This window comes from Eublepharis macularius, chromosome 3, assembly GCF_028583425.1.
Source record: "Eublepharis macularius isolate TG4126 chromosome 3, MPM_Emac_v1.0, whole genome shotgun sequence".
Lineage (NCBI taxonomy): Eukaryota > Metazoa > Chordata > Lepidosauria > Squamata > Eublepharidae > Eublepharis > Eublepharis macularius.
In genome coordinates, this window is record NC_072792.1 from 106,215,055 (window position 1) to 106,238,766 (window position 23,712).

Genomic DNA, 23,712 nt, shown 5'->3' on the forward strand with positions numbered 1-23,712 from the left:
TTCAATATAGGTCAATCAATTTAACCCATACTCCATATATTACTCTTTGTTTTATACTTTAAGCATAAATCAATCAATTTGACCCATATTCTGTATATTACTATATATTTTCCCCTACTTTCTTGTATTCATTCATTTTGATTATACAGTTTCTCCATTATACCATTATCTGCCAGCAATGAGATTAATCAGTTTCTATCCCTAATAGTCAAATAAAATAATTGCTTAGATATTTTTCAATTAACTCTCCCCCCCGGTATAGTCACTTCTCTCTTCTTTTGTTATATTTCAGTAATTTTCAAACTGCCACAGTTCTCCTCCCACCTCCCATTTTTTCACCAAGTATTGTTTCAGCTTCTCCCAATCCGTGTTAAACTGTCCTGGATCAAGGTCTCTCAATCTTCTTGTCATTTTGTCCATCTCCGCCATGTACAGCAATTTATAAATCCAGTCCTCGATGGTTGGCACTTCTTGTACTTCCCACTTCTGCGCGTACAAAAGTCTAGCCGCTGCCGTCATGTAAAATAGCAATGTCCTGTATTGTGCTGGAATATCCTCCATTCCCAAGTTCAGTTGCAGGAGTTCTGGGTTCTTATTAACTTGAAATTGTAAAATCTCACTTATTACTCTTATTATTTCCCCCCCAGTACTGCCTAGCTACCTCACAAGTCCACCACATGTGATACAAAGATCCCTCCATGTTTTTTTACATTTCCAGCACTTGTTAGACATATTTAAGTTCCCTAGCGCAATTTTCTTTGGTGTCAAATACCAACGATAAATCATTTTATAGACATTCTCTTTAATGTTAGTGCATGTCGTAATCTTCAACGTATTTTTCCACAAGTATTCCCACGCCTCCATTGTTATTTCTTTATTAAAGTTTATAGCCCACTTCACCATCTGCACTTTAACTGTCTCATCTTCAGTATACCATTTTAACAACACCTTGTAGACCTTAGAGATTTCCTTTTTATCTTCTTGTAGAATTACTTCCTCTAGTTCTGAGTTCTCTATTCTTATCCCTCCCTTTGCACAATCCGAGTTGTAAAGGTCTCTAATCTGTCTATATTGAAACCAGTCATAATTTGAAGACAACTCTTCTTGCGTTTTTATTCTTAACTTGGAAAGGTCTGTTTGTGTTATTTCCTTATATGTTAAACATCGTTGTTCATTGTCAACAGTTCTCGGGTCTATTACTTCATAAGGAACCACCCAAGAGGGAGTTCCTTCTTGCAGGTAGTTTCTGTACTTCTTCCAAATTGTGAAGAGGCTTCTACGGATATAATGGTGCAAAAACATAGAGTCTGCTTTTACTTTTTCATACCACAAATATGCATGCCATCCAAATATTTTTTTATATCCCTCTAAGGCCAGTAGTTTACGATTTTTCAGAGTCATCCAATCTTTCAGCCACACCAAGCAGATTGCATCATAGTAAAGTCTTAGATTGGGCAGTTGCATTCCACCTCTCTCTTTTGCATCCTGTAATACTTACATTTTCACCCTAGGCTTCCTGCCTGCCCAAACAAAATCCGATATTTTCCTCTGCCATTTTTCAAATTGTTTAGAGTCCCGGATAATTGGTATTGTCTGTAACAAAAACATCACTCTTGGCAACACATTCATCTTAACTACTGCAATTCTTCCCAACCATGACAAATTCAATCTATTCCATTTAATCAAATCTTGCTCTATTTGAGTCCACAATTTCTCATAGTTATTCTTGAATAGATCTATATTTTTTGCAGTCAGTTCAATTCCCAAATATTTCACCTTACTTGTTACTTCACAGTCTGTAATTTCCGTTAATAACTGTTGTTTTTGTTTAGTCATATTTTTACATAATATCTTTGATTTCTTTTTGTTTACATAGAAACCTGCCAGATCTCCAAATTCTTTAATTTTTTCTATTACCTTAGGCATGTTTTCAATTGGATCTTCCACAATTAACATTATATCATCTGCAAATGCTCTGACCTTATAGGAAAAGTCTTTTATTTTTATTCCACGGATCGTATTGCCACCCCATTCAGAAAAGAGACGGACACCAAGTTGGATCTAAGGGCCACTTTATTAACTTAATACAAACAAAACAAGCCAAACAGCGGCAAGGACCTAAAGCGGTACAGGTCAAGCCACAGTGTCCCACCTGGACCACCGCCTTGACCTGTCTGGGCGAGCCCCGAAGCCCCAGGTGGGACCCATCCGGTGGATGGGGCGGACCCAGCCGGCCAGGCAAATTTGGTCACCCCCCCTTTAAGCTCCTGACACCTCAGCCGTATAGCAGTGAGGGAAAGGACTCGCAGGCAGGGGTTCCCGAAGGCAGCCTGCCTGTGGGCCTGGCAGCCGTCACAGCAGTACCAGCCCTTTAGGCAGGCCCCTCTTCCCACACAGGGAAGCGCCAAGGGTGCTCACCGTCCCGCACCCTACTCCTACAAACCAGCCATGACTCACCTAACAGGCACCACCTCGCACCAAATTTCTCAATCCCCATACATCGATGCAAGGTAGGCGAAAAACCCCCCTTTACCCAAGCCAATACGGAAAGGGGGGGGGAAATTCCTACCTGGCTCCGAACGGCAGCCGGCTACTCCTGCACCAATAAATTAGGGAGAGGCGGGTGGGCCGAGCGACTGAGCTGCAATGAGCTGGGAAGGGCAGAGCTGCGTCACAAGGCTCGCTCTGCCCTCCCAGCCACTCCTTATATGGAATGGAGGGGGTGGTGCCGTCCATCCCTCAGGAGCGGCAATAAACGGCCCCTGGCTGAGCAGCATAGCTGCTTGCCAGGAAGGGGCCGAATTGCCACCCCATTCAGAAAAGAGACGGACACCAAGTTGGATCTAAGGGCCACTTTATTAACTTAATACAAACAAAACAAGCCAAACAGCGGCAAGGACCTAAAGCGGTACAGGTCAAGCCACGGTGTCCCACCTGGACCACCGCCTTGACCTGTCTGGGCGAGCCCCGAAGCCCCAGGTGGGACCCATCCGGTGGATGGGGCGGACCCAGCCGGCCAGGCAAATTTGGTCACCCCCCCTTTAAGCTCCTGACACCTCAGCCGTATAGCAGTGAGGGAAAGGACTCGCAGGCAGGGGTTCCCGAAGGCAGCCTGCCTGTGGGCCTGGCAGCCGTCACAGCAGTACCAGCCCTTTAGGCAGGCCCCTCTTCCCACACAGGGAAGCGCCAAGGGTGCTCACCGTCCCGCACCCTACTCCTACAAACCAGCCAACGCCCGGGCCAAGCCTCTGCTTAGGCCCAGGCGCCCCACTGATGGCCTAAGGCCAACTGAAGTCCTTGCCGCAGATCATCCAGAAAGATCTGGTTGCCTGTCTGAGACAAGTGCACCCCATCACCCCTGTAGAGGTTGGGGAATTCGGCCCTGATCCTGGGGTGAGGCAAATAAACGCCTAACCCCCTCCCTAAACCCTTTTGGATAGCCCGATTGGATTTCATCCTGGCCCGCTCGATGGCCTGGCGATTTTCAGCCTCCCTCCAGACCCGCCGGGGGACCATAGCCGACCACATGATCAGCACCCCCGGCCAACGCGCTGCAATAAGGCGCATATCAGATAGCGCCTGGGAAGATAATGCCTTACCCTGCAGTAATCCTAAATCGTTCCCCCCTAAATGTATCACGAGGATGTGGGGTGGCGTGTCACACCCAACTCCAAACAACAATGGCAACAGGCCCGGCCACCGAAGGCCCCGCCGGCCACGCCATTCAACCATAGCCCGGTCGCTAAGCCCCAGCTGGGACCCCACCGGCGTCCTGCGTGCTTGATGGGCAGCCCAGAATACAAAACTGTGCCCACATATCAAGATGCGCTGACGTCCAACCCGCGACGCAGGACCTAAGAAAAAACCACAATTAGTAACGTTTAAACATGCTTTAATGGACGCACATAAGAGCGGTAAGCCGCAGACCGCCACCTGCCAACCTTCTGGATAACCTGACCAGAATACCCCATAGCAGCAGCTGTCGAAGCCGCTCCAATTCTAAAGGAATGAGTTCCAAAACTCACCCCCTGCAGTCCAAGCGCCGCCAGAGCTCGCTTAGTCACTGCCCAGAACTGGTAACGAGTTAAGGGGAAGCCATCCAGGTGCCGAAAAAGGCATCCCTGCCCACTGCCCCTCACCTGCCAGTACCTCTTCAATGCACGGACTGGGCACAGCTCCGCTTCGGAGCAAGATCCCAATCGAATGCACGCCCCCTTACGCATCTGGTCCGTTTTAGACCAACGTATTGTCAGAGAAACCGAATCCCCTTTAAAGGTTAGGTCGCTAGCCATAAGAGCGCAGCCAGAGGTATCCTTACAAGATGAAGCTACCAGCTCCCCCACCCGGAGGGCCCCAAAAAAGGCAGTCAACGCCACCGCGTGAAACAGCCTCGCCTCATAACCAGAGGTACAAACTGTTTTCCAAACCGCACTAAGGCCCCTAAGCACAGACGGAGAAATGGGTTGACGCGGATCCTTATGGACCGCACCCTCCCTGGCCCAACCTTCGAGCATCTTCCGTACCCGGAAATCGCCCGTGGCCTCAGGCAATCCCCGAGCCTTGCTAACAAAGGCCAGGGCGGCCAGTTGCCCCTTAATGGACTTCACTGCCAGCCCCCGAGCCTTCTGGTGTACACAGAACTGAAGAATGTGCTCCACCGGAATGGGCCAAGTATCCTCGATCCCAGCTTCCCGCCTGAACCCCTCCAACTGGCCTACCGCTCTCCAATACGCCCTCCGAGTACTGGGCGCGATGGCTAGCTGGATGGCGCGGCACGCCTCGACCTCCCAAGCAGCCAAAGCTCTGGAGGCATCACTGCCGGACGAGAATCCGCCTCCGGGGCAAGCTGCCAAAAACGCTCCATCTGTTGGCGAGACAAAGCGTCCGCCACGCCGTTGCACACGCCAGGAACGTGCCTAGCCTTAAACAAAATATTGCGCCGGAGGCACAATAACGTAAATGCCCTCACCAACCGCATAACCCTGGGGGACTTTGAGGACAAGGAGTTGACAACGTGAACCACAGCCAAATTGTCACACCAAAAGTGGACAGTGTGGTTCGCCAGCTCTTCACCCCATAAATGGACTGCTACCAGAATGGGAAAAAACTCCAAAAAGGTCAAGTCTTTAACCACATCTGATGCCAGCCAATCTGCCGGCCACTGCTCAGCGCACCAGTGCCTCCGGAAGTAAACCCCGAAGCCAGTGGAGCCCGAGGCGTCAGATGTGACCTGCAGCTCAGCCTCCAGCAACAAATCATCCCGCCAAAAGGTAATACCATTAAAGTTGCTCAAAAATTCCGACCAAACCTCTAAGTCAGCATGCATGCCACCCGTAACTCGCAACCTGTGATGGGGTGCACGCAGGCCAGCCATGGCGTCACAAAAGCGACGCAAAAACGGCCTACCAGGCGCAACAGCTTTGCACGCAAAATTAAGGTGCCCAACAAGCTGCTGCAACTCAACCAAGGAAGCCTTGCGCTTACCCTTGAAGTCCCTCAGACGGGCCCTAAGGTCCTCAACTTTATCCAGAGGCAATCGTAAAGATTGCCGAACAGTGTCCAGCTCAATACCCAAGAAGGTGAGAACCGTAGAGGGGCCCTCCGTCTTCTCGTGAGCCAATGGAACCCCCAGCTCATCAGCCAACTCAATAAAGGTGGCCAAAAGCCTGGCACATTGAGACGACTGTGCCCGCCCAACGAATAAAAAATCATCTAAATAGTGGGCGGAGTCACTGCAAGCGGCACGCCTCCTCAATTCCCACTCCAGGAACGAGCTGAAGCGCTCAAAGGCTGCACAAGACACGGAGCAACCCATCGGTAGGGCACGGTCCATGTAATACTCACCTTCAAAGGCAAACCCCAAAAGCTCAAAGTCCAGCGGGTGGACCGGGAGAAGACGAAATGCAGACTTAATATCGCATTTTGCCAGCTCCGCGCCCACCCCACACCTGCGCACTACCTGCACCGCCTGATCAAAAGAGGTGTACCGGACAGAGCATAAATGCTCCGGAATGGCATCATTAACTGAAGCCCCTTTAGGATAAGAAAGGTGATGGATGAGGCGGTACTCACCCGCCACCTTCTTGGGGACCACCCCCAAAGGAGACACCCTAAAATTGGGGGTTGGAGGGGTTGTAAACGGCCCCAAAACTCTGCCCTCCGCACATTCCTTCTGGATTTTATGCCTGACAATTTCCTCCATGCCGCAAACTGAACGTAAATTCTCGGCCATAAATGGAGCCCGAGAACCCTGAACGGGGATTCTGAAACCATCCCTAAAACCTTCCAACAAATAAACTGCATCATCCTTAATAGGGTAATAACGTAACAGGCGTTCAAGGACCCTCAGCTTTACCGGGCTGGGACCCTTTTCCAGGCGGCTGCTGGCCGCCGGAACCGCCAGCACCTTGCTTTTTGCCTCCCCACCCTTGCCGGGCTTTACCGCATGCATTGTAGGGGTGCTGGCCCCCACATGATGGGCATTCATGCCGGAATCGGCAAGGCTTTCTAGGGCAGGTTCCTTTATAAGCATACTCCCAGCAGAGCAGCCGGGGTTGAACCTGCTGCCCCGCTCCGCCGCGGGTATTGGACGATTGGGTGTTACGAGAGACCACATGGCCGCTGTCCGAACGATCCCCTAGGTTAGGCTTAGCAGGGGACATCACCGACAACCACAGCTGTTGGTGAATGCGGTCCCACGGTAGGCTGGGGTTCATAGCCGCACGCATACGGAACTCCTCATCGTACTGCATCCATGCAGCACCTGAGAAGCCCGTATAACCCTTCAAAATGATATCAAGGTACTGGAACAGAGACGCAGCCCGACTGGGCTGCGCCCTGGCAATTACCCCAGCGTAAATCAAGAAGCCAGGCAGCCAATTGTTCCAGGTCCTATCGACCCTCCTCCTTTTCAGACGTTCCTTGTCTCTATCATCCATTTCGTCCTTGTCCTTCTTCTCTAACTCACGATAGAGAAGGGAAAAGACGTCCACATACTCCCCACGAAGAATTTTCTCCCTCGTGGCCTGCGCCAGATGGTCGCCTAATGGAAGGGCCGTATCACCAAAAGGCAGGGCATGAAAAGGAACCTGGCCATAATTCAGTGCCGGGTGAGGATAATATCCCCAAGGGCCGGCCGAAAAGCCAGGCCAAGCGAAAGGAGGACCCCCCCAAACCTGAAGGGGAACCGCCTGCTGTTGCTGCGCACCTGGAGGAATGCTCTGATTGAAAGCGAGCTGCCCCCCACCCGCAAGAGCGGCTGCGGCAGTGGATGGGGCATCCTGTACTCCGCTGATGGACCCGCTGGCTGTTCCCTGCGCCCACGGGCCCCAAGGCCACGGGTAAGTGTGGTGAGGTGCATGATCCTTACCAGTTGCCTCCACTGGGTCCACGGCCACTGCCACAGGTGGTAACTCCTCCGGCACATCCACAACTTCAGCCACCGGTACCTGGTCCTCAGACGCCATCGCTGCATGGCCACCGCTGGCTCCAGCCGCCGGGGATCCAGTAGCGCCCTCCAAAGCAGCTAAACGACGCAAAATATCACGATTAGTTGCGTCCCTAGCTGCCCGCCGCACAGGCCGTACTGCTCGCCCACCTTGCTGCGCAGAGGCCTTGTCCCCTTTGGACTGCTCAAGAGCCTCTAGGCGCCTCAAAATATCCTGCTGGTCCCCCAAGGAATCATCCTCATCAGATGACGAAAGAGCTGGGGGAGGGGGCCGCTTAGACGGTGCCCTCCTAGCAGGCTGCTTCCCCTTGGAAGTTCCCTTGCCTTTCTTGGGAGCCATACTCCAGGCGCGCCCGCTCGTAAGATACCAAGCACCCAACACAACTTCCACCAGGCCAAAGGCCGGGTGCAACCCCCCAACCCACTAAGCAAGACTAACCCTGCTTAGCTTCCAAGATCTGATGGGACAGATGAGACACCTATGAGGCAACAGGGAACCCAGATGTCCTTGCTCCTGTTCCGCTAACCCCTAGGCGATGCTCCCTGGCCACGTGCTAGACCAAAGGAAGGCACAGCCAAGGAGGGCCAGCAATAAAACACCAACCCAGTAGAGTAGCCCAATGCCCTTTAAGTAAGCCGCCCTACCCACTAGGCCACACTGCCTTGCCAAGCAGTAGCAGCCTAAAAGGCCAACCAAACAGGGCCACGCACAAAATGGCCGCCGGCCACTAACAGGCCCAAAATGGCGACTAGATACAGAGGGCTACCTAACGGGTCCGCCCTCAAACGCCCCGTACGGACCCCGAGTAATATCGCTCTCCCAAGGCCAGCTGTGCGGCCGCGTTAAGGGGGACCCCAGGGGCAACTAAATGGTAGCCACCCCAGCCGCGCCGCGCCTCTAATGGCCGGCAAACTGCCGCGCTACGAAACGGCCTGCCCAGCCTCCCAAACCGTCCCGAGGCCGCTGCAGCCCTAAACACTTCGGCCAGGGAGCACTCTCACGCGTGCCCCCAGCCAACAAAATGAAGCAGCCGCGCGGCCGCGCCGCGCCTCCGCCGGCCCGGCGCACTTCCAAGATCCGGAGCGACCCTCGAGCCTCGCCAGCCGCTCCGGGACGATAAGCCTCGCCTCCGCCGCTCTCCCCGTGCAGAGGCAAGCCCCTAGGCCAAAGCCTGTGCACAGGGCCCTCAGTCGCTCTCAGGAGACGTCCTCCTCCTCCGAGCGACTGAGCTGCAATGAGCTGGGAAGGGCAGAGCTGCGTCACAAGGCTCGCTCTGCCCTCCCAGCCACTCCTTATATGGAATGGAGGGGGTGGTGCCGTCCATCCCTCAGGAGCGGCAATAAACGGCCCCTGGCTGAGCAGCATAGCTGCTTGCCAGGAAGGGGCCGAATTGTCTTCTCGAATCTGTATCATCAAAATTTCCAAGACTAAAATGAACAACAGTGGAGACAACGGTCAACCTTGTCTTGTACCTTTGCCAATAGTCAGTTTTTTAGTCAGCTCGTCATTCACCACAATTGCTGCACTCTGGTCTCTGTAAATTTCTTTCACTGCTCTTATGAATCTTTCCCCCATTTGTAGCTGTTCCATGGTGGCAAACATAAAGTCCCAGTTCAAATTGTCAAATGCTTTCTCAGCATCCACAAAGAAGAAACCAACCTCCTTATCACAACGCTTGTCGTAATATTCAATAGCATTTATAACTGTCCTTAGATTGTCTCTGATTTGCCTATTCGGTAAAAAACCAGCTTGTTCTTCTCCAATAACTTCGGATAACCATCCCTTTACTCTTTCTGCCAGGATCTTCGCAAAGATCTTGTAGTCATTGTTAAGTAAGGAAATTGGCCTATAGTTTTTAACATTAGTCAAGTCTTGTCCTTCTTTGGGGATCAATGATATATTAGCTTCACTCCAAGTATCTGGAGTTCTTTGGTCTCTCAAAACACCATTGATCACTTCTTTTAGGAATGGTACCAGTTCATTGACCATTACCTTATAAAATTTAGCTGTAAGTCCATCAGGTCCTGGCGCCTTTCCCAGGTTTGTTGTCTGAATTGCCTTCCTTATCTCCTCCTCTGTTACTTCACTATTCAGTTTGTCTCTCCAATCTTCCGAAATTACTGGAAGCTTCATTTTCCCCAAATATGCCGCTATTGAGTCTTTATTCACTTCTTTTTTGTCATACAATTTAGCATAAAATTTGTAAAAAGCTCTACTAATAGCAGTCTGTTCCAAATGTACTTTATTGTCCTCACATATTTTATTTATTGTCTTTTTCTCCTTTCTCTTCTTCAATTGCCATGCCAGGTATTTCCCAGGTTTATTTGCACCTTCAAACGACTTTTGGTTCAATCTCTTAAGATTCCATTCCAGTTCTTTATTATTCATTGCCGTCAACTGCTCTTTTTTTTTTAATAAATTTTTTATTTTTCAGTATACTACACAACACTACAATAACACTACACAAGACTATCACAAGGAAAGGAAAAGGATGAAGAGAAAGGGAAGGGGCGGGGAAAAGGGGACATAAAGGGAAGGATAAACTACATTCAACACTACACTTCAATGTTTTCCCTTCATACTGCCATAATAGAAAAAAATAGCTCAATAAAATGATGATGGGGTGGTTAATCATACAGATTACACATTTCAAATTCTAATTAAACTTTCCGTCCCCTTCTGGGTCCCGGACGCAATTCTCTCTGTGCAACCGCAGCTGCGGTGCTCTCCTCCCCCCCCCCTCAGGCTTCTCCTTTTCTTCGTTCTTGGTACACTGGAATTCCGGGTTTTTATCCTCAAAATCCTTTAGTTGATCTTCTGATAGTATCTTATAGGCTTGATCTTTATGTCTAAACCATATTCCTTCCGGAAGTAACCATTTATACTTTATTCCATGGTCCCTCAGAAGAGCTGCGAACTTTTTGTACTTAAAATGTCTTTTCCGGACTAGAAATGGAACGTCCTTTAAAATCTTGACTTTAAGACCCATAAAGTCCAAATCCGCATTGTATGAGTTATATAGGATAGTGTCCCGAATCTTTTTAAATGAAAAGTTAATAATGATCTCGCGAGGCAACTGTCGCTTTGTTGCATATTTTGAAGAAGCCCGACGGACCTCCAAAATGGCGCTTTTAACCTCTTCTTTAGTTGTCCTCGCGGGTGTTGCCAGTAGTTCCGAGACCAAATCCCACAGATCCTCATTTTCCTCCTCTTTCACATTTTGGAGACGCAAAGTTGTCTGCATTCGTTCCACCTGTAGCCCTATCAGCTGGTTCTCCACCAACTTCAGCTCTTTTTTCGTAGCCTTCACAAGTGACGCACTTTCCAGAGCAGACTTCTCTGCCCCCCCGCTACTTCCTTAATGGTTTTCACTTCGCTTTCAATTGAGCCCACCCTTTGATCAGTTTCGTTCAGCTTGTCAACAAAGGCTTTTATGGCTTCCACCACCGCCCTGCGCACCAACTCTTCGAGCGACTCTCCCTTCTGTAAGGTAGCCGAGATTGACTTACCGAGAGCGGGACTTTGCTTCTTTGCTGCCATTTGGGGGGGGGGGGCGCCAGCCAGATCCTGGAACTCACCGAAGGGGAAGAGCGAGTCTTCTTCAGATCAACCTCTCCTTCACAAACGCTTGTAGAACAGAAGGGATTTGCTTGTTTACAGGCTTCCGCCCGTTTCTTTTATTTGCCGTTTCTCGTTGCCCGGCGGCACTCAAGGTGCCGCGAAGGTCTGCCGGCCTCCATAGGGACAAACGGGCAATTCCCCCCCCCCCGCATTGATTCCGGGAGGTTCTTCCCGCAGCGTCCCGGACCCTGCCTCCCTAACTGGGAGTCCTGGGGGCTAATCCTTGCAGATCAGCCGCCCGGTCAGGGTGCCCGGTCGTTTTCTCCCGGACCTGCCGAGAGGAGCGTCCGGCATGGCTGAGAAAGCGAAACCGAATCCCGCCGTCAACTGCTCTTGAAGGATTTTAATATCCTGATAAATTTTCTTTTTCCCTGGTCTTTTCTTTAATTGTATTTCTTTGGCTTTTATTTTTTCCATAATCTCCTGTCTCTTCTCTTCTCTTTTCTTTCGAGCTCTTCCATTTAAGTCCATCAGTATACCTCTAATTACTGCTTTGTATGTATCCCATACCTTGTTGGTTGGTACTTCTCAGTTCATGTTGTACTGTATGAAGAACTTAGTTTCCCTTCTCAACATCTCCATATTTTCTCCCTCTTGTAACAAGTCCTCATTTATTCTCCATCCTTTCCTCTTAGTTCTTTTTCCAAACTTCCACATGATTGGGTTGTGATCTGAGCCTACCATAGGCATTATTTCTACATCCTTAGTCCAAAGCACTAAATCTTTTGAGGCCCAGATCATATTAATTCGTGATAGAGTGGAATGTCTTGCGGAGAAAAATGTATATTGTCTACCTGTGGGGTTCTGTATTCTCCATACATCTTCCAAAGTTTCCTGCTGCATTAATGCGAAAAAAGTCTTTGGTAATAATCCTCTTTTCTTTTGTGCCATTGCTGATTTTTTATCCTGCTCCAAATTTGTGACTCCATTGAAGTCTCCTGCAAGAATTATCTGGTCATAAGAAAGTTCATCTAATTGCTTCCTCAAATCCTCAAAAAAGCTCTCTTTTGCTCCATTAGGTGCATAAATTCCAATCACCAACACTTTCTTTAAATTCCATGTACATTCCACTGCTAGAAATCTGGCTTCCACATCTCTAATCACTAACTTTGGCTGTAGCTCCTCTCTTATATATACTGCCACTCCCCTTTTTTTCTTTTTTGAGGCCGCTACAAAATCATTGCCCAATTTGCTCAATTTAAGATATTTTACATCCTGTTTTCTAATATGAGTCTCTTGTAGGCACACAATATCACGTTTCTGTTTTAATAGCCAGTGGAAAATACTTTTTCTCTTATTGGGTGAATTAAGTCCATTTACATTCCAAGATATAACTTTACACTCCATATTCATAGCCTTGTTGCTGGTAAGTCCTTTTCATTGTCCCTCATAAACTTTTCCATTTCAAATTCAGATCTGATGCGCTTTTTCACTCCTCCAAACTCAAATGACAATCCTTCCGGTAGTTCCCATCTGTACCTTATTTTCATGTCCTTCAAGATTTGGATTAAAGCTTTGTATTTTTTCTGGTCAAGCAACACCGATCTGGGTAACTCCTTCATGATAATAATCGTCTTGCCATCAACCTCCAATGGGTCTTGAAATTGCTTACTCACAATAATTTCTCTCATGTTTCTGGTCGAAAATTGCACAATTACGTCTCTTGGTAGTTTCCTCTGGGTCGCAAATCTTGAATTTATGTGATACACCACGTCTAGAATAGCCACAATTTCCGCCTCCTCCTTCCCCAGGTATTCAGCTAACACCTCAACAATTTGTTCTTGGGCTGTCTTTCCCTCTACCTCCAGCAAGCCGCGAAACCTCAGCTGCTTCTCCATATACTTGCTCTCCGCAACCGCCATTCTTCCCCTTATCACCCTCATGTCCGTTCGTTGCGTATCTGAAAGGTTCTCCACCGCCTTCTCCACAGTTTGAGAATTATTAACGCGTGATTTTATAAAGGGGAGAGAGAAGTAACTTTACCATTAATGGGGAAATTTAGTTATTAATCAATCTAAGCTAATATTAGTATTAAGAAGAATGTATTAAAAATAGATAGGTTAAACAGGGAGACGTAGATTGGATATATTAGTAAATTGGAGATATAGAAGAATTTGAATATGCTTAGAATAAGTGATACAATATATATAAGATTTAGAAAAATTATAGTTAAGAGTAATTTAAATAATAAGATGGGCTAAGGGTTGGAAAGCTGTTGGAAGTCTATAAGGAGGGGGGAAAGGGTGGGGGTTGATATAATTTAGGTAAGATGGGGAATTTGTGTAATATTTTATGTACTCACCAATAAAAAAAATTTTTTTTAAAAAATCAAACACCTCAAAACAATTTTTGAGCTCCAGTGGACCAGAGCGCTGCCTTAGTCCACGTCTTCCGGTCTGTACAGCAGAACTGGGAGGAGGCTCAGAAGGGAGATCGACTCTTCCTTCTTCTTTTGGACTTACTTCTTCATGCTTGTACAGAGCCCCCAGGCTCTTCTCAATAAAATCATCCCCTTCCTTGATTTACTGAAGGGTGGTGATCCTCTCCTCCAGGCTCTGAATCTTCTCCTCCAAAAGCCTGACCAGCTTACACTTCTGACAAGTGAAATCCGTCTTCTCTTCCGGGAGGAAAACAAACATGGCACACTCCATGCAGGTGACTGGAAAGGGACCTTCTGTTGATATCATCACCTTCCAAGTATATTCCAAGAGTACTCTTCTAGCTGCAGGTCCCTTTCCTTCTCCTTCTCAGAGCCCAGATGAGGACTGAATATTGGATTGAATGGATTGAATATTAGTGGGAGGCAGGATCAGTACACTTGTTCCTGTTCCTTCTATAATGTACTTTGATTTCAACATGCATAATGCTGTATATCCTGGCTTTGTGCTCCTTTTATCATTTTCAACAGTAACTTTAAAAAGAGAAACTCAAGTTTTCTTTCCACACATATATTCAAAGGAAGGGTCTCTGTGCCCGGAGTGTGAGCCAAAAGGTGAGAGTACAAGGGAATTTACTCTGTGGTTTTTAGCCCAGGGTCCACAGCCTAAGGCCTAACCATTTCACACAGCAATTGAAGAAGCTTCATCAGTACTTGAGAGGGAAGAAAACAACAGCTTTATACCTGAGACCAGAGCTGATAATGGATTGAACAACACACTTTGAACAACTATAACACTAATATTGAAGTTAACCCTGAACTGGTTTATTGCTTCTGTGTGGAAGGCAGCATGCCAAATATGAAGGGGTTTGTAGTGGTTCTGATGGCAATTTCTACCTGGAACAGGATGGTTGATGATTGTGCTACATCAGTGCAGATGTGAGATGGTAAATGGGAGGGGAGTTTCAAAGATAGCCCCCACTAGGCAAGACTGCTCAATATTCATCTAATCTGTTGCTGATACAAAGGCTGCAACTGCCACAGAATTGACCTTTCCCTGGTTTTCTGCAGCTTTTCTCCCTGTACACATACTCTGATGGGTTTTTTTTTTCCCCAGCAAAGTCAAACCAGGGCATTTTTTGAAGTGCAGAATTCTTTCTTTGGTGTGAGGCCTGGCCTTCACCCTGCCTTTTGCCCTCCCCTTCCCCCCTTGCATCCTAATTGTTTGAACAGCAACCAATCAAATCTTTTATGTTGCAATGTTGGTGCCATTAAAAAACACACACATACACACACACATCCTTGAAGTTTCCTCAGCTGATCCACTGAGGAAACTGAGAAAAAAAGGAACAAGGAAGCAAGCCACACAGACCGTTGTACTGCAGATGTGAGTCCTTTTACAAACTTCAAATGCTTATTATTTCATTTACAGGCATAAATTCATTGGAACCGCAGCTGTAAGCATGCTGGAATTAAATACACCGCCAAGGAGCGCCCAAGTCCAATCAGGGACTGCTCCCGGCGGGAGAATGGCAACGGGTTTGCCAGGCTGCGTTGGTACCCCGTTTCGCTGCAACAACGCTTCTTCAAAAGCCTTCACAAATTTGCCAGTATTTATGGTTGCAGACCACTAGACAGGAACAAGATAAATCAATTCATTCAAAAAACTTCATATATTTTCATTCCATAAGACAATTTCTTCTGTTTGCAACCAGAAATACTGGCAAATTTTTGAAGATGTTTATCGAAGTATTCTATAGCATTTACTACAGTTCTCAAATTGTCTCTAATTTGCCTGTTTGGAAGGAACTCTGCCTACTTTTCTGCAATAAACTCGACTAACCAGTCCTTTAATCTCTCCGCCAAAATTTTTGCAAAAATTTTGTAATCATTATTTAACAATGAAATAGGACGATAGTTCTTGACATTACTTAAATCTTGATTTTCTTTTGGTATCAATGATATGTTGGCCTCATTCCAAGACTCTGGTATCTTTTGTCCTTTTAAAATTTCATTCATTACCACTTTCAAAAAAGGTGCCAGTTCATTTTCCAATAATTTGTAGAATCTAGCCGTAATTCCATCTGGAACAAAAGAATCAATTTCATACCATTTATAATACAATGAGTCAATTTATAAGTGCAATTGAAAGTGCAAAGTGCTGACAATTCATAAATATTACCACAGTATAACAAATTCATAAATATCCATTCACAAATGTCCATACAAGTCCATGCAAGGCAACATTTCATATATGAGCATTCTCCAAATAGTCCATAGCTTCCGGGTAAATCCTTGATGAAACAGTTTTTTACATTCTTTCCAGATCTTCTTTCTTATGCATTCATAAATGTAAAGTAGAAAGGCTTTCCTGCCATGAGGTAAGTTATAAAAACAACAGTCGACCTCACCCCTGCAAAACACTCGTGGGGTGAGTTGTAAAGGCAGCAGTAAATCTCATTTCTGCGTAACCTTCTCCTGTATAGCAATAATGAGGTCAGTTGTAAAAGCAGCAGTAAACCTCATTCCTGCATAACCCTCAATCTGTGGCCGGCTGCAAGCAGATTTCGCGCTTGCTTCTTCAGGAGTCTATTTCCTAAATAGAACATAAGTCCCATCAGTTTACCAATCAAATGGATTTTACAAAAATTCTTCAAAACATTTTCTTTAAGGTGCATTTATACTCACCAAGCCCCCATGGGGAACACCCCTAAGCACTTAAATCACTCAACCCGGACAAGGCGGCGATGTTTCTTCACACGCGCCTAACAAAAAGGGCGGTTCTCTTAAATAAACAAACTTCATCTGTCTCTTAAAGATATACTGTCACATTACAGCCATACGGTTTCCTCCACCCTATTACAAATAGCAGCTCAAAGACAATTCATTATTCAGCCCTTTAGGTTTAACTGATCCCAATCTAAAAATCCAGAGTGCTTCTCTTTGAAGTAGTGCTGTTTGTGCAGATTCACGATCTTTCCTATGCATAACCTCCACAATCGTCACCTTAAAGTCATTTTCTGCATGTCTGTGTCTGTGTATAACTCCTGAATTAAGAACAATAGTCTCTTGTCAATATTAGTCTTCTCAAGTTTCTCCCATAAACAGGTCCTATCAATGGAATCGAAGGCCAAAGCTAGATCAACAAAAACACATATAAGGCTTTAGTTGGGCCATTCATGCTGGAATGGGCTTACTGGTAAAGTGTTTGACAGTGGTCCACTGTACTTTGGCCTCTTCTAAACAAAGAATTAAATAATCAAAGCAGAATGGGGCCAGAACTGATTGATACAGTGGATCTAATCATCATGGGCTGAATATGCAGAAAGCCTGATAATGTTCACCATGCAGAAGAGGCCTAGATAAATGAGAGGCAAAACTGAACACCTGTCTAGGCTGTTGTAGGAAGAGAAAGGCCTGGCAGGGGTAAAATTGAAACCTGGTTGAAAGAAAATGATATCGTTTATCTGTCCCTATGTAGTTATGCAGTCCTTCACTGACCTTGCATTGGAAGACGGGAAAGGAAAGTGACTATCTTCTTCCATGAGTCTTTCCCTTTTTGAACACACTTTCTTTCTTACACCTTCTAATAATCAGGAGCATAAGATCCAGGCTGCACTTGTTGAGAATCGCCGCCCAATCAGATTTAAATTCCTCATCAAAGGCAGAGAGCAAGCCTAGTGGATAGAGAATCCCTATTTGAGGGAAACAGAGACTTGCAGGAAAATAGAATCATATGGGGATTAGATTTCACCCCAAGGGCGAATCAAATTAAAAAGATCATTTTTCAACATTTTTCTGTTTGATACAGTAGGCCACACTAGTTACAATATCTGGAAGCAGAAATAGATATCAAGATTTTCTTTGGACAGTACTCAAGATGCAGCTGGAAATCAGTTACCATCCATGTGGGTTTGTCCTGTAGGGTTCCACAGGGTGTAATCTTATTGTCCATGCTATTCAATCTTTATGTGAAACCCTTAGGATAAATCATTCATAGTTTTGGGATTTGGATGCCTTCAATATGTTCTATATCTCTATATCTACCCAGCTCTTTTTATCTCTCTTAAAGATTAAGAAATCACCTGCTATAACTGCTGTGTTTGCTTGTTTGAGTCTTAGCTTAAATACTTGTTAATGTTGGGGTTGTACAGGTATAAGGGGAAGGGGGAAATATAGAGGGGGTTGAGGGAAGGGGAGGGGAGGACAGGGAAAAAATAAACAAAAAGCGAGTATCAAAAATGAATTTCAAAAAATGAATAAATATAATATACGATATTATATTTTGATTAAAAAACAAAGAAAAATTATAGAAAAATATATATAATTAAAAATACATATATATAATAAAAATCATATACAGTTATTTAGTGTAGTAAATGTTGAAGAAAGAAAACACATTGTATTCTCAGTTTGAGGGGTGGGAAGGGAGAGAAATTTGTGGGGGGAGGCAGATTATAGCTATAATAAATTTAAAAATTAAACAATAAAAGTTATATAAGAATTATATTAGGTAACTCAGAGTATTTATAATTTATTGATTCATTCACATTAGCTTACATAGGTTAGAGGAATAAGGCATGTCTTCAATAGTTAGGAAGGAGTTAGGAGGGTAAACTTTTATTGGTAATTTAGGACAATTGCACAATGGTTGCTGGTTATGTTCCATAATTGGGTAACTGTTTTGCATTGTTATTTAGGTTTTAGTGGGTTTAAATAATTGTTGGTGTTTAAGACTACTTTACTCAGCATACCTTACTCTAACAATTAAATTTGCTATAGGGGTGAGAGTTAAAAGGCTTTTGATTGAGATATTAATAACACCATTATTTCTCATTATCTCGGACTTTTAAATGAATGTTATTTGGTTAACTGTCTGTGGTCAGAGGCTTTCACTCATTCCACATTACTTTTATCAAAATGAACCCATTGCATTAAAATAGTTCTCCATGCTTTAATTTAGAGTCCAAAATATCTTTGACTTCATAATGTGGCTGTCCATCCACCAGAAGGGGGGGGGACTCTGAGGTTCGGGTGCCATTCGTCGGGGGGGGGGGGAGGAGGAGGTTTTCTTCAGAAGGCTGAAATGAAACACAGGGTGAACTTTGCTCAAGTTCTTTGGTAATTGTACCTCTAGAGTCACCTCATTAATTACTTGCTTTACAGGGAAAGGCCACAAGAATTTCTAACCCAGTTTTTTATTCATTTGCTCTCCCCTCAGATTCTTTGTAGAGATATACACGTAGTCTCCTACTTGCAAAGTCCATGGATTAGACCTCTTTTTGTCCACCTGTTTTTTATAATCCTCTTTAGCTTTATCCAGTTTCCTTTATTACCCCCCATTGGTTTGTTAGTTTGGTCCACCACTCTGAAAAGGCTCTGGGTTTTGTGTTAGGTGTTTTTTTTTTTTTTTTTTTACAAATGGCATTGTGGTGCCCTCATAGCCCTGGGCGATCATGAAAGGGGAAGCCCCTGTTGAGTTATGCACTGAATTATTGTAACGATATTTAGCAAAAATTAAAAAGTCTGTCCAGTTATTTTGTTGGTAATTGATATAGCAACATAAGAACTGTTCTAACACTTGATTAACCCTTTCGGTTTGGCCATCGGTCTTGGGATAATGAGCGAAGCTAATTCCCTGTCCAATCCCTGCCACTTTCATTAGCTCCCGCCACTAGTTGGCAACGAACGGTACTCAGCGGTTGGAAATTACTTTCTCCGGGAACAAGTGCAGCCTGACTACGTGTTGCATGAAGAGGATGGCCATTTTCTGGGCAGTCAGGATTCTGGAGCATGGGATGAAATGGGCTTGTTGGAAAACAGATCCACCACCACCAGAATTAAAGTTTTCCCCTTAGAAGGTGGGAGATCAGTAATAAAATCCATTGATACTGTTGTGCACAGACTTGTGCCTCTGTGGTTCATTCTCTTTTTTCCCAACCAACCACAATAAAAATTAAAATAAAATCCAGGAGTCCTTCTTGAATTGAAGCAAAACAGATGGTTCTTTATTAACCCGGGGGATGAGCCTCTTCCCTTACACAGAAGTAGACGGTCTCCTTGTGTGTAAAAATCTCAACCCCTTCCAATAGAAGTGTAGAGTAATTAATACTTTCAGATAATCATAACAATATTACAATATTCTAATATTTGCTATCTTATTGGCTCATAAGGTATCTAGGGTTAGTTCTGATTTGAAGATGCAATTCTGGGTTGGCTCTTCTGGGGAGAATTCCAAATCCTGCAAAATCCCTTATCTTGTCCTTAATTCAGAAGGACATAGGCTAACCTCTCACCCACTTTCTTCTGGGCATAATACTTTCAATAGCACCAATGCGTCTCGATCTAGCAACCTTGATACCCTCTGATAACTGAATTCTGCTGGTAAGAAGGGATGTTTTATTTTCTCTGTGTCCTTTCCTCCAGTTCCTTCTCTGCCTTAAGGAAAGTAGGCCACAGGTGGCCAAAACCAGCTTGCTGCATCAAATCAGTTTTCTACAAAAGGCTCTCTGGTACTGATTTCTTTTGGAATCTTATAGAATAATATAACATATGCATAATATTTCATAAGTGCATCTCTAAAAGCAGTATATCAGTTCTTGCACAGTTTCAAGTCTTCTTGTTTCCAGTGTCATATTCTTACAGGTTGCATTACAAGTACTACATTGGCTCCTGAGCATAGGAAGAAAGTGCAAGGCATATATGCGTTGTATAAAAGTAATATATAAAATCCTTTTCTTCAATTCTATATCCATCAATACTATTGCCCACAGTTGGGAGGCTGTTTCCAAGGGTCTTAGTAGCCCAGGTGGTTTCCCCCCTCTTTTTTTCCCCATCAAGCACACTTGGCAAGAAGAAACATATTGAGAAATGTCCCATCTCAAATGGGGCCACAAAAACTGTCTCTGTACTAAGTGCAACATTTTCACATACCCAAAATGTCCAGCTAGCTTGGAATTATGACAGTTCTTTAAAACTTCCCCTCTAAGGCTAGCTGGGATGTACATTTTACCTTGTTGGCACTAGCTCCCATTTTCACCTTTTTCCAGTTCCTTTTTTTGGCAGTTCTTCCCCCTCTTTTTCTGTCTCACTTTTTACCCTTTCCTCCCACCCCGTCTGGTCAGTATTATATTTGGCATACTTTACCTGGCTTTGGGTAGTCACTACTCCTCCCAGTTGTGCTGGTGAGAACATGGTGTCCACTCTTTCCTCCCTCATGCTGTTGAGTTGGGGCATACGAGAAAGGGCATCCGCTAGAAAATTAGCTTTCCCAGGGAGGTGTTTTAACACAAAATTAAACTTGGAGAAGAACTCTGCCCAGCACAACTGTTTGGCATTCAGGATCTGCAGCGCTTCTAAATTGTTATGATCTGTCTATACTTCAAATGGCTCCTTAGCTCCTTCTAACCAGTGCCTCCAGGTACTTAGGGCTAACTTAATAGCCGAGGCCTCTTTATCCCACATGGCCCAGTGGCATTCAGTCTCCAAGAATTTTTTTGAGACATAAGCACAAGGACGTAATTTGCCTTCATCCTCCTCCTATAGTAGGACCCCCCACTCCCACCCCATGGCTATGTCGCTAGCATCTACTTGCTCAATGAACTTGCGATTTTCATCGAAGTGCTGTAGAGCAGGCTCGGACGTGAATAAGGTTTTCAGGTGCTCAAATCCATCCTGACAGACTTGTGTCCAGTTCAGCTTAGCATTCGGCTTTACCCCTTGCTGCCCCTTCCCCTTAGTTTTCAGGAAGTCCACCAGGGGCAGAGAAACCTAGGTGAAAATGGTCTGTAAAAGTTAGCAAAGCCCAGGAATGACTGTAATTGTCTCCTCGTTTTTTTTGGGGGGGGGTTCCCATCTCACTACCACTTGTATCTTAGCAGGGTCCATTTTCAGCTCCTGCTCCGATATTCTATACCCCAGGAAATCTAGTTCCTCCTTGTGAAAGTCACATTTGGATAGCTTTGCAGGTAAATTATTGCCCAATAGAGCTTTCAGAACCTTACGCGCCAAGTTGATATGGGACTCATAATCTTGTGAACAGATCAACACGTCATCAAGCTAAACCACAACACCTTTGTACAGGTCTTTATGCAAAACCTTGCTAATTAAATTCATTAAAAACCTGGTGCCCCTTGTAATCAGAAAGGCATGACCTGGTATTCAAACTGTTGTGCAAATTTTGTGCCTTATCTTGTTTTAGCCCAATTGGTAAAGAAGAATAAACAGGAGTCCTACTGAGGGAGATAAACATAGGACATTTATTTGCTCACAAGCAAAGGAAGAACAATACTGTTACCAGGATAAAGGCTTTTTGAACTAATATGTTCTTCAGAACTATGATGCTATAGTACAAGCATTTATACCCTTAGGTTAATTAACATAGGTTATATAAGTCACAACCTCGAGACTGCATTGGTCAAGTAAATGACCGCCCCAATGGCCTAACAGTCTCACATTGGTAGAACAATTCTAGACATCATTACAATATGCATACTTCTCAATATCTTATTAAGGATTATCTTCTTGCGTTAGCCTTGCTTAGCACTTTAGAACATTGCTCATCTTTTCAAGGACACTCAGGGAACATCTTCTGTCTTTCTCACACTTTCCCTTTCATAAATGTCACATTATTTCCTGTCCTTTGGCATCTAAATGTCACCTAAACAACCTTGTGCTTTAGAGACAGTTCCTTTAGATACTGTGGGAGGGGAGCAATCCCCCTCCTTTGTAATGTAGTTGAAGCTATGTTCCCTGGTTCTCCCACTTTACATCATGGCCTCTTTTAGACGCTCCCATTGTTGGAAAGCACAACTCACAGTAGCGCCAAATGCAAAGAGACAGAAGGAAGCCTCAAATTGCCAGCTTAGGCTCAAAGTGAAAACTTCTGTTCTTCAGTTAAAAACCAGTCAGCATCACCCTGATTTATTCAGCAGTGCCGCCTGACTCTCCAGCCATGGGCTCTTGGCACTACTGCCAGGGGGAAGTGAGACAGCCTGAGGGAGATAAGAAATGCACTAAAGTTCCCTAGGAAAGTGTCCTTGAAGGTGCAAAATCCAAACAAACTGTGGCTTTATCAAAATACAAAGTTCAGCACAGACACTTATCTTAAAGCCAGATAAAAGCAGGGGTGACGCACTGGTGTGTCTGCTCAGGATGCCATCTTGCCCCGGTCTCCGGTTCTCCCACTCAGAGCTGGCTTCTTTTCTTTCTGTCCTGCTCCACAGCTACCTCTGGCATGGTTAATTCAAAAGGAGATTTCTCTTATCAGTCTATGCATAGTACTACAGGTGCATCTGACTATCTATGAGCCACTCCAATACACATAGGTGGATTGCCTCCCATTCTTTTTCTTTCAGAACAGTACAGGGGCGGCATACGGGGAGCTAGCAGGACAGATAAAGCCTCTAGCCAAGTTCTTGTCGATGAATTTCTGCAGCTCCTCCCACTCAATAGGGCTCATAGAGTACAGTTTCCCTTTAGTCAATTTCTGCCCCAGGATGAGTTCAATGGCACAGTCCATAGCCCTATGGGGGCGGGGAGCTCATCTGCCTCTTTTTCATCGAACACTTGCCTCAAATGATGATGGTTGTTGTGGGTTTTCTGGGTTGTATTGCTGTGGTCTTGGCATTGCAGTTCCTGACATTTCACCAGAAGCTGTGACTGGCATCTTCAGAGGTGTAGCACCAAAAGACAGAGATCTCTCAGTGTCACAGTGTGGAAAAGATGTTGGCAGGTCATTTATATCTACTCAGGAGGGGTGGGGTTGAGCTGAGTCATCCTGTAAGAGTTTCCCAGGGTGTGGAATGCTAATGGCGGGAGGCTTCACTGTATCCTGAGGAGGTTCTTTTGCATATGGATTGGTGCTTGATGTGCTAATCTTCTCTGCAGGGCTATTGTCGGGTATAGAGTGTTTTGTTAGCCTGGTATTTTTCAGAACTGGAAACCATGCTCTGTTCATTCTTAAGGTTTCTTCTTTCCTGTTGAAGTTTTGCTTATGCTTGTGAATTTCAATGGCTTCCCTGTGCAGTCTGACAAAGTAGTTGGCAGTGTTGTCCAGTATTTTGGTGTCCTGGAATAAGATACTGTGCCCTGTTTGAGTTAGGCTATGTTCAGCCACTGCTGATTTTTCAGGTTGTCCACGTCTGCAATGACTTTCATGTTCTTTTATTCTTGTCTGGATGCTACGCTTTGTGGTCCCGATGTAAACTTGTCCACAGCTGCAGGGTATATGGTATACTCCTGCAGAGGTGAGGGGGTCTCTATTGT